Below are 16,853 nucleotides of genomic sequence, written 5' to 3' on the forward strand. Positions count from 1 at the left end.
CAGGAGAGGAAGGCCCTCTATGAGGTGGATTGATTCAGTGACTGGGATAATTGGGATGGGAGTGTCAGAGACAGTGCGATTGGCAGAGGACAGAGCGGAGTTTAGGGCTGTTGTACATAGGGTCGCTATGAGTCGCAGGCGACTCGACGGCACATAACAACAACAACAACAACAGTTGATTCTAACTCATGGTGACCTCAAGAGTAGAGGATAGTGCTACTCCATAGAATTTATATGCTGTGAACTTCTGGAAGCCCATCACCAAGTCTGCCTTTCAGGTGGGTTCACACTCTCAGCTTTTGAGCTGTTAGGGGCAGCATTGTCTTTGCAAGGTGTTGTCAAGTCAATTCTGATTCATGTGCATGAGTTGTGGGCCGTCGAGTTTGAACTGACTTCTAGTGGACCCTCCAGTAGGTTTTCAGAAGCAGTGCATCTCATGGGAAAGATTGTCCATATTTTCCAATGGATTAAAATGACACACCTTCGGGATTGTAGTGCAGCTTCCCACCACTAGGCCACCAGAACTCTCTGATTTATAGGGATAGAATAGAATGGTTCCACAAGGTTCCCACTACTGTAATCTATAGAAGCAGACTACCACATTTAAAAAAAATGGGTTAAACCATCTATTGCCTAACCCCTCATCAAGGAGCCCTTGCCTAGTGTAAATCAAGAGCTTCGAGAAATTCCATTAACTATTGTTTATACTGCCGTAATTTGTATTAGCAAAGGCCTTAGAAATCATATTCTTACAATGTGGTAATGGAAGAAAAAATAATCGAAGGCTAGCAGTTCAATGACCTCAATCCTGGTCCTTTTCTTGAGAAGGTGGTGAACCCTGCTATATGCCAGGAACATTGTAAGCCTTCACCCTGTTGGAGTAGGGATCAAATGACATGTGCTTTGTGAAAAGTACCTATTGATTCTTTCTTCCCATATTAAATAAAATGCTGGGTATGGCAATCGGTTTTTAGGAATATCGAACTGAATTTCTGAGAACTCTGCACCTGATAGGGAGAACAGCAACAGTTGTTTCCTAAAAAGCAGCTGAGTGGCAGGCATGCTCCGTGTGCCATTATCACACGGAGATAATGATCACAACAGTCCTGCAAGGTAGTCCCACCACTTTACAGGTGAAGTCAGGTAGGACTGATGAGATGAAATATTTTGTTGAAAAGGCATTTTGTTTTGGAATTCGATAAACCTTTGTCCTAGTCAAGACTTACAGTTGTCTTCTGAGCTTCTGTTGCTTTAGCTTTAAAATGGAATTAATATTCCTTTTTATACTAATATGTGGATTAAACATGTGCCTGGTGGCCACACAATACGTGACACTCTTGTTGCAGTGGCAAGGTCTTTCGCCAAGCCTTTGAACTGGTCACTCCCAGCAGATCAGATCGTAGACCCTGTGTTCCCTCCATCAAAGGAAAACTTCTGTTTTTCATTCTTTGACTCCTTCAACTATATTTTTACAGGTGATTGCTTAAAAATACACTGGTCAGTACCATTCTAATTGGAGTTTCTAAAGCCGTTTGTTATTCTTTGGTACTGTGTCCTAAGGCATTGCCTTCATTTTAACTCAATTTTATAAATCTAATAGAAAAATCACTGGCAGTGAAATCATTGCCATCATTAGAGAGACTGGCCCATTAGTTTTCTGAGTCATTGTTCCTTCACTGGCAGACTGAGATAGGAGAACAGATGGGCTGACATGTCCAAGCCCTTTATCTTTACAGGATCTTCAAAACCATGGTTATTTGGAAAAGCAAATAGAAGTTTAGAAGAAAAAAGACATGGTTTTCAAACCCTTTCTGACTTCTACTATTTGGCATGGAAATGTCAAGTTTCTAGAAGTATTAGGGACAAATTCAGTAACTAGTTTTCCTTGCAGGAGTTATTCAGTTGCTAAAAAAAGAAAAAAGTACACAAATAAAGAATATCTCTATTCTGAGTAACATGTTTATTAGACAATGGGCTCATTTGTGTTCAAATGGGTAGATTTCTTTCTTTTAAGAAAGGCAAACAAATTAACTTCATAAATCACTATGAACTGTGACAAATGGAATGGGTGTGCTGTTAGGACAAGATCTGACAGTTTGGTAATGGACAGGACAAGATGTCAGGAAGTCTTCCCTGAAGATATGCCTCTGAAGCTGATAGCTAAGGGATACATAGGCCTTCACTAGGCAGGAAAGGAGAGAGTTTTAGAGACAAAAGAGGAAAGCTTGGTGAATGCTAGTGTTGGAAAGGTCAATGTGGCTGGCACAGAGTGATATAACTATGCCTATTGTGTTATAAATGAATGAGTTTGATCTTAATCCAAAGAGCAACTGGAGATTACTAAAAGGATTAAGTTTTAAAGAAAAAAAATGTATCATCTATGAAACAGGAAAGATGTTCTGACTACTGTGAGGAGAATTTATTATAGTCACAAAGAATATGGGCATATTTGGAGGAGTTGAACAAACAAAACAAAGATCTATGGTTTCTAAAAATACCTCTTACCACCGCATTCCCATAGACTTATAGACTGCTCGAAGTATGCCCCAAATTCTTAAATGTCTATTTGTGGCTGAGTCTGAATAGAACAATTTTATGAGCATGGAAACCTGTTTATTGTGTTGAAAACCAAAGAATTTTTTTTTTTCAATGAGCAATTCTGGGAACACACTCTACTCTGTTTAGAGGAGGCAGTCTGCGTTCCAGGAATTGGGAAATAAGGGGAGTCTGTTCTTCCAGATACAGTGCTTGCAAAGCGTGATATTTAGAAGAAAGAAAAAAGGCTGTCTTAGGACATAGGCACTAAGGATGTTTTTATATCATGTTTATTCAGTTAGAAATTGTGGCAGCTTCAAAGCTTCTGGATAGTATGATACATATTCTCAGCTATGTGTATTTATGGATAAGCAGCAAGGTGACTTTCTCAGGGGAGAATAGACCAAAAGTAAGCCTATGATTTAAGGTTAGAAAAACATGTCCTACCTTGATCTCTCCTTCCATGGTCCAGGGAGCCCTGGTCATGTCGGCCCTGCTGACTCATAGGCCATGCCTCTTTGGCAGTTGAAATACATCAGAAGTTCTGCAAAAGGAAGATGGACAATTTACTCCCATGTAACTTATAGCATTAAAAACCTACTGGAGAGTCTGCTGTGAATTGATTATGTCTCAATGGCAGTAAGTTTTGGTTCTTGAGTATTTTTTCACAAACGATATGATAGGAGAGCTAAGATTATGTTTGTGTATGTTGTTGTTGTTGTTATGTGCCGTCGAGTCGCCTGCTGGAGTGGAGGCTATGCATTCAGCAACCATACTACAGGATGAGTTCTGATAACAATAGACCTCCTAGTGGTCCATTCAAAGCACAACTCTTCCTCCACCCATGAACCCAGGAATGATTGGCTATCAGACTATTACAAACTCTTACACAAAGGTCCCACATGCAGCCAGGGAATATGTCACATGAAAAAGAGACTGCATTTCCTCACAACAATTGAGCCACTGGAGCTCTGAAACCAACTAGACAGACTTCTCAGATGATTTTAAGGAGCTCTGATGGCTTAGTCGTAAGGACAATGCCAACCCAAACGTGTTGTGTTCTTGTTGTTATGTACCATCTAGTCACCTGTGACTCATTGCAACCCTATTTACAACAGCCCTAAGCCCTTCTCTATCCCTTGTCAATCTTATAGTCTCTGACACACCTATCCCCATTACGCCAGTCTCTGAACCAATCAATATCATTGAGGGTCTTCCTCTCCTGCTCTGTGTCCCTCCACCCTCCCAAGCATGATGTCCCTCTCCAAGGACTGATCCTGTCTCGCAATGTGTCCAAAATATGTCAGACAAAGCTTCAGAATCCTTGCCTCCAAGAAGCAGCCTGGCTTCATGTTGTTGTTGTTGTTATGTGCCGTCGAGTCGTTTGCAACTCATAGCGACCCTATGTAGACAATAAACAAACAAACAAATAAATAAATTTTTAAAAACTCCTGTAGGAGCTAAGATTGTAGCAGAAAACAAAATTATATGGGGGTATTATTATTCTTTGCCAGCAAGTTGCTCTAACATATAGCAGCCCTATGTATAGCATATCAAACCATGCCTGATCCTGCGTCACCGTAGTCACTGCTTCAATCCATCTCATTGAAATCCTCCTCTCTTTCACAGACACTCCACGTTTCCAAATGTAATTTCCTTTACCAGGCCTATGCTGCCAATTGATCCAGTAGTAAAAATTTTTATTTTTTTTTATGTTGAGCATCAATCCATATTGAAGACAACCGTCCTTGACCTTCTGCAGCAACAAGTATTTCAGGTTCTCCTCAGTTTCAGCAAGTAAGGTTGTGTTATCTGCACTGACTCTGACACATCTACCTCCATTGCCCTAGTCATTGTTTCAATCCATCTCATCTAGAGTCTTCCTTTCCTGTGCTGTCCTTTCACACTTCTGAGCATAATTTCCTTCTCCAAGGATTGGTTCCTCCTGCCACATGCCCAAAGTATGTGAGACAGAGATTCATAATCTTAGCCCCCAAGGAGAAACTTGGCTCATCCTCTCCAGGACAGATTTATTTGTTTCTTGGCAGTCCATGGTATGTTCAAGATTCTTCTCCAGCACCATAACTCAAAGACATCAATTCTTCTGTCATTCAGAATCACTCTCCAACTCTCTGATGCATAGCAAATAATTTCAAAGATATTAGTGATATTGTTCAATAATTTTACACACTCTGTCAGGTCATCTTTTTGGGGAATAGGAATAAATATAGATCTTTTTCAGTCAGTTATCCAGATAGTTGTCCTGCAGATTTCTTGGCACAACCTGGTGAATACTTCCAGTGCACCCTCTGTTTCTTGATGTATGTCAGTTGGTATTTCATCAATTCCTGGAGCCTTATTGTTGTTTTTGTTGTTATGTGCCGTCGAATCACTTGCAACTCATCGTGACCTTATGTGAAATAGCTCTGAATCTTGCTCTATCCTGAGTCAACCTCATTGTCTCTGGCATACCTTTTCCCCACTACCCCAGTCACTGAGTCAATCCAAATCATCCTAATATACATGAGATGAGTCTCACCATCCTTGCCCCTCATGAGCACTCAACTATATTTCTTCCAAAACATTTTTCACTCTTGTAATAGACAATATTTCATCTCTTCACCACCCCAATTCAGAAGCATCAATTCTCAAGTCTTCCTAATTCATTGCCCAAATTTCATGAGCATGTGAAGAAAATGGAAATATCATGGCATGGGTCAGGCATACCTTAGACTTTCAACAGCTCCTCAGTACTTTGAAGAAGCCCTTGGCAGCAGATTTGTCCAATGAAATATGATGTTTGATTTCTTTCCTTTTGCTTACTTACATGGATGTTGATTGTAGATCTAAGCAAAAGGAAACCCTTGATGGCTCCCATCTTTTCTCCACTTACCGTGATATTGCCTATTGGTCTAGTCATACGTCGTTTCCCTTATGTGGAGTTCTAATCCATATTCAGTCAGTGCTTCAAATCCTCTTTACTTCTAACAGTTCCGTATTGGCTATTTTAGTTGTGTACATTCAAGTATTCTCTAATGTTAAAATAATTAAAGTATATTTTTTTTTAAAAAATTAAGCTGAGCACAAAAAGAAAATCCAGTCCTAGACTTTAGACTCTTTTTATCCTATTTGAAACAATTATAGTATTTCTTATTGAGAGGATATATCTGAAGCCATCAAGTCTCCCATCGATTTCTGAACCCCCTTAAAATGATCCTGACAGGAAAAGTTAGAATAGGAAGAGAAAGGATAAGAACCCTGATGATGAGTTCACTCATTTTCACATTTGACTATAGTCACTTTTCTTTGACTTTATAGATTTATTACTACTTTATGTATTAAATTCTTATTATTTTCATGCTGGCAGATACTTTGTGCTTTAACTCATCATTGTACTGGGCCCATAGCAGGTAAATCTTTGCTGAATAAATGAGTGTTTAGTAGCTCAATGGAGATTTCTTGGCTGTAATCTTTATAGACAATGATCACCAAGCCATTCTTCCACAACATCTCTGTCTGGTAGATCAGAAACCATTTGAGCCACCTAAAACCCATCTCTTCCTGGACACGAATTCCTAAGTGTTAGTGCACATGAGAATTCTCTTCAAAGCTTAATTTAAAATACATGTTTTAAGAGTTCACCTCCCCAATTTGAAGAATTCAAGAATTGGGGTTTGATCGGAGTACATTCTGATGTAGAAATTCCAAGCTGACAGTTTGAGAAACATTGGGCTAGGATGATGGGATGAAAAGAGATATAAGTAACATGCTTTTAAATTTTGCATGCTTTTCTTTCTTCCTCTGTGCTTAGCCCAAGGAATGGAAACTCTAGACTTGGTCTCTGAAAGCAACGATAGTGGAAAGAAGGGGGTTGGGTATACTATTCATAAATACCCTGATCTCTAAGTTGGCTAGAACATGAATGTAGACCTGTTAAAGAAAAAACAAAACAAAACAAAAAAAACCTTAGAGATGAACTCAGAAGGAAAGGGGCAACATTAATTTCCTCTCTTTTCTGTGCACAGAAGAGTTTTCTGAGTGGGTTCTGCAGCCTATTCGTGGGGTGGGGATGAGGGCACATCATTGACCCTTGACCATTCCCATCAAACCAGGCAGTGAGAGCTGGGAGAGATCTCTGAGCCTCTCTTACCAGCCCTCCCCCTCATATTGCTGATATTAATTAAACTTCCCAAAAACACACAGCTAATTAGTCTAAGAAATGAGACCAAAGCCCAGCCAGTAGATTCCACTGTAGAGGTTTGGCCTCTGTGACCAAAGAAAAGTTGCTTAATTATTTCTAACAGAGCTGTGAATGCCTTAGACTGATGTGAAGATCTACACAGAAACAAAACAAAGCGGAAACTAAAGATACACTGTTGAGTCTGTTCCATTCTCTCTGCAGGTATGTGACTTGATAAGCTCTCGGGAGAGAGCCAGCTTTGAGGTACTTTTAAATGGCTGAGCGAGGTATATTTAATGGCACTATTATTTTACAGTTTTTAAAAGGAAGCTCATTCTTCTTTGAAATTGGCCCTATTTACACTCAGAATCAGCTGAAAAGACTATTATCTGGCATTAAGCCTTCAAAACTGTTCTTATTTAAGTGCTACCTTCTCCACACTAGATACATAATTCAAGGTAAGATGCATTTTATGTTTCCCTATGTTGCACCCCTCAAATACCTCTGTGCAATGGGTCAACCCTGACAATTTGGAGGTCAGGGCTGAGGATGTGGGACAGTAAGATCTTATCTGAACTGGTTCTCCTACAATTTCTCCTACTCCAATTTCAAGCATGCCACTGTGCCAACTTGCAGTTTTATCTCCCTTATTATAGTCACTCCAGCTAAGCTTGCTGGGCATGCTAGGTGCAGTCTCCTCCAAATTCACTTCATTTGTACTCATTTCCAGCCTTCTGCTTAGAAATTGTGTTTTTGGCTCTGAATCAGATAAATTCAAACTGAGACAGTAGATGGAAATGATCCTATAGGTGCCGCAGTGGCCAAGTCTTCAGTTACACGTCTCTATTGATCTACTCTGAGCATCATACAAAATTATTTATTTGACACAGCACTATCAGGTTGTAGCACATACCTCAATGAATTGATTAAAGTTTGAGGCTCCCAGAAGTGTCCAACCTTCATTCAGCTGCTACAACATGACCCAGTTTTACAGCATGGAAGAATTGTATCTTCACTGTAAACGTTAGCTTTATAATAATGTTTTTAAAAGCTCACATAGGGTACATAGATGAAGTAAGCTATGTAGAGAAAGGACCCAAGTTTTAGTAATCAGGATTTAGTATTTAGTATTCAGTAGATGTTTCCTTCAATCTCCTTTTCCACCTGTTTTTGTCTACATACATAATTTCACGTTGGCCATTTATTGACCCATTCATTAAATATTTCTTGCGCATGCATTTTCAAAAGCCTATTGTATCAGATGGCTTCCTAGTCTGTCTTAATCTAGGAGCTCAGCAGCAACCTGTCCACCCACGGGTAACCCTTCTGGAATAGTTTCCAGCATTAATATAAAAGGTGCCTTCAAAATTGGTGGTCCTGCAGGTGGACTTCATGCACATTTTCACTAGGAAGCCCTCAGAGCATTCGGATTCAGGTTGCATACTTCAGGGAAGAGTTTATCATGTCTCACTTGTAGATCTTTCTTTTTCCAGCTGACACTCTATCCATCCTGCATAGGTTGATAGGCAGATGCTGCCAAAACATGACCCTCAACAGAAGTGGTACCTCCCAGGAGATGGATCTCTGGACATCAGGGACAGCTTTAATCTATTGAAAGTCTTTTTAAACCACTGGATATAGCCAGGCAATTGTCAGGCTCAGTAGAAATTTTACTGAGCAAAGCAGTAACACTTGTCCCACCCCCAAGTTAGGGCAAATAGGTAACAACAACTGAACAATTTTAACAAGGAAATTTGAAATAATAAGAGCTCTAAGCAGAGTAACTAGAATAGAATTTAGAGTGGCTGGGGGAGCTCTGACGACCTAGTGATAAGGAGCTGCACTGGCAACCTGGAGGCACATGGTTCAAATCCACCAGTTGCTCCATGTGGGGAAAGGTGGGCAATATCTTCCTGTGCAATTTACTGCCTCTGAAAACCTGCTTGGGGAGGGAGTGGGGGTCAGCTATGAGTTGGTTCCTACTTCATGGGGTATAACATACTATTAGAATAGTCAAATCAACTCATTGCCATCAATTCACACCTGGCTCATAGTTAACTTTCATTGGGTTTGAGGCTGTACATTTAATGGAAAGAGATTACACATCTTTCACCTGTGGAGCCAGTGGTGAATCTGAAGTACCACAGAAGCTCAGCCTTGGAGTTAGCCGTGTTATTCCTTATGAACTCCCAGAAAACAGAGACACAAGAGAACTCCCCGAAAATAATAGGCTACTAGAAATAGGGTAGGTAGGAGAAACAGTATATTTGAATTAAGATTTGACTGATAGGAGGCAGCCACGGGAAATTATTGTGTTTGAATATTATAGGCAGAGAAATAGATAGGCTCAGTGCCATAGAACCAAAATGAAATTGGATGTGTACAAGGAATGAAAATATTGTTATACAATACCTTGTATTTTTATGATGGACTGTAGCTTTTGTAAAGCTATAAAGTCTTTTATATTTTTTAATCCTCATATATTTAAACCTTAGAGAGCTCTGGTGGCCTGGTGGCAAGAAGCTGTACTGCAATCCCAAAGGCACGTGGTTCGAGGCCACCAGTTGCTCTGTGAGAGAAGGATGGGCAATCTCTGCCTGTGCGAATAACTACTTCTGAAAACCCTCCAGTGGATCAGCAATGGGTCAGTTCTGACTCTACAGCATACAACAACCTGTTTAATTCCTAATGTTTGCAATACGTTTAGCAGAAGCAGTGTATCACTGTGATTAAAAGACTTGGATTTGGGAGATAGAGAGGTGGTTGTTGTGTACCATAGAGTCGGAAATGACCCATAGCTGACCCTCAGGTGGGTTTTTAGGGGCAGTTAATCACACAGGTGGAGGTTACCCACCCTTCTACAGCAGAGTGGCTGGTGGCCTCAAACCGTGTGCCTTCTGGATTGCAGTGCAGCTTCTAAACAGATTGCCTGCATTTGAGCATAGATTTCACAGAAAATTACCAAATCTCTTCTCAAAAAAAAAAGGGGGTGGAAAATAGTACCTATTTGTATCAGGTTCTTTGATGATAAATTGAGATAATGAACACAAAGTATTTAACATTCTACCTCTATAGTTATGTGCCATAGAGTAGATTCTGACTAAAACCAACCCTGTAAGACAGATTAGAATTTCCCCATAGGGTTTGTAAAACTGTAATCTTTCTGGAGAAGGTGCAGCCAGAGTGCTTCTTGGAGGCAAAGACTATAAAACATCCCCTCACATAATCTGAACATATTGCTAGGAGAGGCTACTACTCACTGGAGTGGGGCATCATGCTTGGGAAGGTTGAGGGATGAAGCAAAAGACGAAGACCCTCAACCACGTGGATTGGCACAATGATTGCAACAATGGGCTCAAGTGTGTTAGAAAGAGTGAGTATTACACAGGACAGAACAGAATTCAGGTCTGTTGTTCATAGAGTCACTATGAGTCGTACTCCACTTGGCAACACTAACAACAAACAACAAGCTTTATGAAAGCAGATAGCTTTTTTTCCTGGATTGTAGATGGTGGGTAATGGGTAAGTTTTTGCTTAACAGTCGGGTGTTTAATCACTGTGCCACCAAGACTACTTTTAATACCACACTTGTTGTTGCTCGATGCCTTGGAGTCAGTTCTGACACACTGCAGCTCTGTGGACAGCAGAGCACCATCCTCAGTCATTGTCGTGTCTGAGTCCACTGTTGCTGTCCCTCTGCCATTTCATCTCCTTGAAGGCCTTCCTAGCTCACCTTCTGCTTTACCGAGTGTGGAATACTTCTCTAGAGACTGGGAGCTCAAAAGAAAAATGAATTCTTGCTGTCCTTACTTTTCAAGTGAATTCTGGCTGTATCTCTTCTAATACAAATTTGTTCTTCTGAAAATCTGCTGTATAATCAGTATTATTCACCAGTGTTGTTGTTATTGTTGTTGCTATGTGCTGTTCAGATGACTATGACTCATAGCAATCCTATGCACAATAGCTTGCTATATCCTGAGCCAATCTCACATTCTCTGACACACCTACCCTCATCACCCCAGTTATTACATCAATCCATCTCATCTGCAGTCTTTTTCTCCTGCACTGTCCTTCCGTACTTCCATGCTTTATATTCTTCTCCAAAGACTGTTCCTTCCTGGCTACATGCCCAAAGTATGTGAGATGTAGTCTTAAAATCCTTGCCTCCACAAATTGATTTCACCCTCTCCAGAACAGACATATTAGTTCTCTTGACAGTCCATGGTATGTTCAAAACTCTTCTCCAGCACCACAACTCAAAGGCATTAATTCTTCTTCTATCAAATGCATTAATTATTTTTCAATACTACTTATCTGTTATCTATGTCCCTAATATGTGTGAGGTGACTGAAAATACCAAGGCTTGGCCATTTGCACCGTAGTCCTTGCAGTGACATCTTTGCTTTTTAATGCTTTAAAGAGGGATTTTGCAGAAGATTCACCCAATGCAATATGTAACTTGTTTGATTTGTTTTTGTGGTTTTTTCCACTGCTGCTTCCGTAGATGTTGCTTGTAGATTCAATTAAAGTGAAACTTTGAACAGCCTCAATCTTTTCTCCATTTATTATGGCATTATTTATTGGTTCAATTTTAAAATTTATTTTTATGTCTTTATGCTGAAATGTAATACATACTAAAGGCTGTACTCTTCAATATGTATCAGTAAATTTTTCAAGTTCCCTTTAATCTGCATATTAAAAATTATTAATGGGTCTTCTTCCAATTCTGAGATCACATTCTTCTCCATATAGTTTGTTTTCTTGGACTGTTTGCTCAGCATGCAGACTGACAGGATATGGTATAAGGATGCAATCCTGACACATACTTTTTCTAATTTTAAATGTCACACATAGCATGAAGTAAATGCTCGGATTATGCTGATTAACGTAATCCTACTGTTTCCTCTAGAAATTTATTTTCCTGAATCTTGTTTTTCTCACTAGCCTTTCACTGAACACAATTATGGGGAAAATAATTTAACAGTGTATGTATTTTGGGTGTAATTGAAATTCTTGAAAAGTTTTCTGTGTAGTTTTAATAAACATAAGGCATAAAATCTCTAACCTCTGCACAGTGCTTTCTGAAAGATAATTAGGACTACAGTATATAAGTAGCATACCTCTCTCTTCTTCCTGCTATTTCCTAGCATTTATTACCATGGGAATACCAAAACAATTGATTGTGCTTATGTGAAACCTATACTTGGACCAGGAGGCAATCATCAGAACAGAGCAAAGAAACACTGCATGCTTCAAAATCTAGAAGGGTGTATGCTAAGGATGTGTCCTATTTGCATACTTTTTCAATTTATATGCAGAACAGATCATCCGGGAGGCTGGGCTCTATGAGGAGGAGTGTAGCATCAGCATTGGAGGAAGACTCATCAACAACCTGTGTAATGCAGATGACACAACTCTGCTTGCTGAATTTGAGGAGGACCTGAAGTGCTTGTCGTTGAAGGTCAAGGACTGCAATATTAATTGAAGTTCAATATCAAGAATATAAATATTCTCACCACTGCGCCAATTGGCATCATCATGATAGATAATGAAGAGATTGAGAAGTTAATGGCTTTAGTATGCCTGGCTTCACAATCAACATTCTTGGTACCAGCAGCCAGGAAATCAAAAGACGAATTGCCTTGAGAAAGTGTGCGGTCAGGAGCCTTGCCAAAGGACTGAAGAGCTATGATGTCAGTCTAGAGACTAAGGTACACCTGACCCACGCCATAGTCTTTGCAATTACTTGCTATGTGTCAGAAAGCTGGAAAATGACTAGAGATGAGAGATAATTGATGTCTTTGAGCTGTGGTCCTGGAAAAGAATATTTAATAGACCATCAAGTGCCAGGAGAACAAACAGATTCATCATAGAGAGAGTGAAACCAGACTGCTCCTTGGAGGCAAGGATTCTGAGGCTTCATCTGACATATTTTGGGCATTTGCAAGGAGTGACCAATCCTTGGAGAGGGGTATCATGCTTGGAAGGGTGGAGGAACAGCGCAAGAAAGGAAGACACTCAATTAGATGGATTGATTCAGTGATTGGGGTAATGAGGCTAAGTGTGTCAGAGACAACAGGGTTGGCACAGGATAGAGCAGGTTGTTGTACATAGGGTTGTGCATAGGGTTGCTATAAGTCACAAATGACGCGACAGGACATAACAACAACAACAGACATTATTTACATATATATGCTTCTTTATATTGTTTATACATGATACACAGACATAAACACACACATGATTCAATGACAGTGGGAAAAGAGAGAGAGAAAGAGAGATAGGATTATAGAGTTTTTGTGTACCATCTAGTCAGAACTGACTAATAGTAGGCCCCCAGTGGGTTTTCAGAGTCAGTAAATCACACAAGATGAGATTACCCATTGCCTATCCTTCTCCCATGGGATAGCTAGTGGATTTGAACCTTTGAGATTTCAATGCAGCTCTTACCACTAGGCCATACAAACAAAATATGTTGCCATCACATTGACTTCAACAAATAGAGACGCTGGAGGAGAGTAGAACTTCCTCATAGGGTCTTCAAGGCTATAAAATAGATGGAACTAGAGTACTATACTTTCCTTTCAGAGCCAGTTATGAAGCCTTGATCTCTTGGTTTACAGGTAAGCAGTTTAGCCACTATGCCACTAGAGGGATGTGTATTGGGGGAAGGAGGGGTTACAACAAAAATAATGTGTTGAGCAAGGTAGATAGGTCTTTGCTCTCACAGAAGTTAATGTTGCTCAATGTACAAAAGTATAAACTCTATGAGAGCAAAGACTGTATGCCTTCCCCAGTGCACTGTGCGCAGTGTTTGTTGTTGTTGTGTTGTTGTTATGTGCCGTTGAGTCGTTTGAGACTCATAGTAACGCAGTGTACAAATAATAGAAGGCAGTAAATATTTGTTCACTGAATTATGAATGCTTTTAATCATAAAACAACATACCAGTGAGTGGCTTTGCTGAAGTGCCAAGCAGTCTTGAGTCTAAAAATATTCTATAGCACAATCTAAGTTGCCAGCTTTTTAGTGGCTCAGGAGGGCAATGATTCACTGACAGGATCTGATCCAATGAGTATATTACACTCATTTATTATTGATTCATTCATTCAACAAATATTTATTAGGTCCTGACTTCATGCCAGACAGAGTATTAGACATGGACAATAGAATGGTGAGTAAAATCAACACAATTCCAGTCCTGAAGAGAGTCAAGTCTGTAATGAATTAATTAACACAAAGCATCTTATCTACTAGCTTGAGCAATAGCATCTTTTTATCTGAGTCAGGAGACTCAAGCTTAGAGAATAAAATAAAACCTGGCTGTGTGCTAGTGAGTGGGCAGTCAGAAAACTCCGTTCCTCGCCTGACTCATCCTCCTCACACCACTCCTGAAGTATTGCTGGCTTTCGGGACCACTCTCCAGATGACACACAGGAATGCTTCCCCCTGGCACACGTATGGGTCCTCGCTCAGGCAGCACACACGTGTATGTGCATACCTAAATGTGCATGCCTGTATACACAAACCTGTTAGAAAATTCTCATTAGCCCCAAAAACCTATTGCAGGGGACTGGAAATAAACCTCTAGAAAAAATAAGGTGGAGAGCAGTAAGAATTTGCTAGTTGTGAGTCTTATTTGCAGCATGCAAATGTCCCATCTGGATTTAAGTTTAAAAACCCCACCCTGCTTGTTCATAAAACTGACTTCTTCTTGTTGTTATCAAGTCAAGTACGACTCATGGTGACCCTATGAACAAAATATCTGAACCCTGCTCCATCCTGCGCCATCCTCACACTTCCTAACACACAAGAGCCCATTGCAGCAGTTACTGTATCAATCCACCTGGTTGAGCATCTTCTTCTCCTTCAATGACCCTCTACCTTTCCCAGCACCAGGACCCCGTTGAAAGAATAGCCCCTCCAAGCAACATGCCCAAAGTATGTGAGGCAAAGCCTCATCATTCTTGCCTCCCAAGCACTCTGGCTTCACCCTCTCCAAGACATTCCTGTTTGCTCTCTTAGCCATTCATGTCCATGGGATGTTCAGTGCTCTTCTCCAACATCACAACTCAAAGTCATAGATTCTTCTGTCATCCCTATTCATTGTCCAGATCTTGGATGCATAGCAAGTGATTGAAAAACTATGGCCTGAATAAGATGCACTTTAGTCCTTAAATTGACACTGAGCTCAGCTTCTTGGATAATCAAGCTATCAGATGATTATCCAAGTGATTAAAAAGAACATGGCCTGAATCAAGTGCACTTAGTCCTCAAACTAATATCTTTGCTTGTCAGTATTTTGGAGAGATCTCTGACAGCGGAGTTGCCCACAGCATCTGTACACCTTGTTTTATCTTCTCCGTGATCTAGTATAATTTTTATGGTCTCTTCTGACATCCATTTTGTTTCTTTCTCTTCTGTCTTTGTAAGACCTTTTACTCTCTTCGCGGATGAAGACAACCCTTGTTGTCTTCCCACAGCTCCTCTGGTTTTAGATTGTTGATGTTCAGTTCCTCAAACCTGTTCTTGAGATTTTTTTTTTTAATTCAGGTGGGAAGGACTCAAGATCATATTTTGGTTCTTGTGGTCTTGTTTTCATTGTCTCCTCATGTGTGTACAAATAGTATTTTTCTTCAATAAACTCTCAGTTCCTTGAAGGGTTCTAAGGCGATAAGGCTGGTTACTAGAGTTAATCAGCAGGTTTACCTGGACTTCCCCCACATACTAGCTCTGATATATACCTCTGTCCTAGAGAGGATGTGGAATTAACTGAGCTAGTTTACATACAACAGCTAGCAATATTGCTGACACACAGCATGTTCTTAATCATTTTTACTATTATTCTTTTTAATGTTTACACTTTGTTATATCCATTGCTGGCTGATCTAGATGCAATAGAAGTCATCTCTAACTTATTATTAATTTTTTAAAAGCCTTCAATGACTGTACTTAATGGGTTGTGCAGACAAGATTAATCTTCAAAATACATACAAATAACTTTATTTAAACCCTAAGATATTAATATAAAAAACTAGAATTCTAAGAAAGTCCACTCCACCAAAGCTGTAACTATTAAAACATCCCTTTGTGAAGTGTTTCAGCATGAATACATCCTCATAGTGCATATGACCAGATAGAAAAGAAAAATCTCAGTAATTTCTTTAAACTAAATTGCCCCTTTTCCTTCCATTTTAATCAAGAAATTTGAGTTAAGGACATACTCTCTAGTCTACATGGCCTTTTAGCTGCCTCATATTTTTCTTAACTCTTTTTCATTTCTATTATCTTGTCTTTTAAACTATAAACTTATTAGTGGTATGTAAATTACTTTTTACTTTCTATTTTGCATGCAATTTTTATTTCTTAAACAACAGGATGAATTGATCAAGCTAAGAATCACAATAAATTGGTTAAGCAAAGTCAGCCTTTCTGATTCGTCCTGACCTAAAGCCTTGAGAGTTCACTAATTAGAGAGTTGTTTTAAGAGATAAGAAAAAGACTTACAGAGAAAAACTTGACTTTTCGTTTGTCCTTACTTCTGAGGATGTGGTAAAAGAACTAAGTTTCAGAACTTGTTATCAAAATGTTATTGAGTAATCATGGTATGAATTTTACGTGCTCTGATACCCTCACTGCTTATCCAAAAGATTATGAAAAATAAAGTAACAAATCATCAGAAAATATCCCCTTACCACATTTGGTTTCTGAAGTTCACATCAATAGAAAAATGAGTTTGTGATTAGTCATAAACTTTATGTAAATTATAGAAACATTACAAACTTCAGATTCTTCATTATAAAATGTGGGTTAAAATAGGACTTAATTCAAAGTTTTGGAATAAAAAGTGAGATAGTAAAGCATATTGTCTGCCATCAATAAGAGATTGAAAAACAAAACCCAAAATCACTGCCGTAAAAGTCCATAAATCATTATTATAAGAAGATAAAAGTTATTTAAAGTAGAATGAGTGCTTTATTTTCTTTAAGTAAAGAAAGAATGAACAAGAATTTATCTCAAATAACATTTAGAACAGAGTGATGAGTTTGAGAGTTTGTTGTGTGTTAATAATATGTATGAGATTGAAAATATCTCTCTTTAACTCCCTTCATTTATGTATTATAGAAATGGTTATCAACT

This window comes from Elephantulus edwardii, unplaced genomic scaffold (assembly GCF_000299155.1).
Source record: "Elephantulus edwardii isolate Elephantulus edwardi_28Jun2011 unplaced genomic scaffold, EleEdw1.0 scaffold00130, whole genome shotgun sequence".
Taxonomy (NCBI): domain Eukaryota; kingdom Metazoa; phylum Chordata; class Mammalia; order Macroscelidea; family Macroscelididae; genus Elephantulus; species Elephantulus edwardii.